This window comes from Bison bison, unplaced genomic scaffold, assembly GCF_000754665.1.
Source record: "Bison bison bison isolate TAMUID 2011002044 unplaced genomic scaffold, Bison_UMD1.0 scf7180017864235, whole genome shotgun sequence".
Lineage (NCBI taxonomy): Eukaryota > Metazoa > Chordata > Mammalia > Artiodactyla > Bovidae > Bison > Bison bison.
Window position 1 is genome coordinate 1,727,303 of NW_011494807.1, and position 533 is coordinate 1,727,835.

Consider the following 533-nt stretch of genomic DNA (forward strand, 5'->3'; position numbering starts at 1 on the left):
CTCACTCCTATGTACTGTACGCAGTGGAGCTGTTAAGGATGCATGGCATTTATTTGTAAGAATGGAAGAAAATACATTCATTTTTATATATCAATACCTTGAGAACAATCCTTATGGCCTGTCATTGGACTGAGCACCAGTTTTTGAGAATAGCTGCTCAAGGTTCATCACTCATGATCACAGTCTTAAGGTACTGAAAGAGTTCTGTTGGCAAGTCCAGAGATTTGCTGACAAAAGAAGCAGGAATCCGAAAGAGGGTGTAGGTACCAAAGCTAGCTAGTCAGGCATTTTATACTGCTAAACCTGAAGGTCTACATTAGCACAGTAACTACAAGATCTTTATAGTTATTCTAGGCCATCAGAGAAGCCCAAGAATACTGAATTGGGTAGCCTATCCCTTCTCCAGAGGATCTTCCAGACCCAGGATTCAAACTGGGGTCTCCTGCATTGCAGGCAGACTCTTTACCAACTGCGCTATCAGGGAAGCCCTATTATGACCAGTAGTCAGTGAAATGAATTTTTTTTTTTTTTTT